Source organism: Penaeus monodon, chromosome 28 (genome assembly GCF_015228065.2).
Source record: "Penaeus monodon isolate SGIC_2016 chromosome 28, NSTDA_Pmon_1, whole genome shotgun sequence".
Taxonomy (NCBI): domain Eukaryota; kingdom Metazoa; phylum Arthropoda; class Malacostraca; order Decapoda; family Penaeidae; genus Penaeus; species Penaeus monodon.
This window is the reverse complement of record NC_051413.1, coordinates 32,371,635-32,371,900: the sequence shown is the minus strand read 5'-3', so window position 1 is coordinate 32,371,900 and position 266 is coordinate 32,371,635. Positions and strand designations below refer to the sequence as shown.

Below are 266 nucleotides of genomic sequence, written 5' to 3'. Positions count from 1 at the left end.
GTCGATTGAAATGAGGAGGAGGGCAGTGTGAGTGTTGCATTGTTGTGTTTTGACGTTGAGTTTTGTGTCGAGAGTTGTCTGCGTGTGTGTGCGTTTGAGTTTTGAGTTTTAAAAGAACGTGTTTTGTTTATTTGTACGTATTAAAGACGTCTATAACTAGTAACAGTGAGAGAATCCATGAATGTGCATGACCTGTCTCAGAGGGAGTGGCGTGCGTCTTACCCCAAAGCCATCCTGGACCCCGTGGCGACATAGGAACGAACCGT

The 266-nt window shown here is 45.5% G+C and overlaps 1 protein-coding gene across 3 annotated transcripts in view; it reads left to right on the top strand.

Moving 5' to 3' along the window:
* The window catches only part of LOC119591499, a 27,560-nt gene that overhangs the window by 19,203 nt on the left and 8,091 nt on the right, over positions 1-266 (top strand). The gene's annotated exons all lie outside the window — the stretch shown is intronic.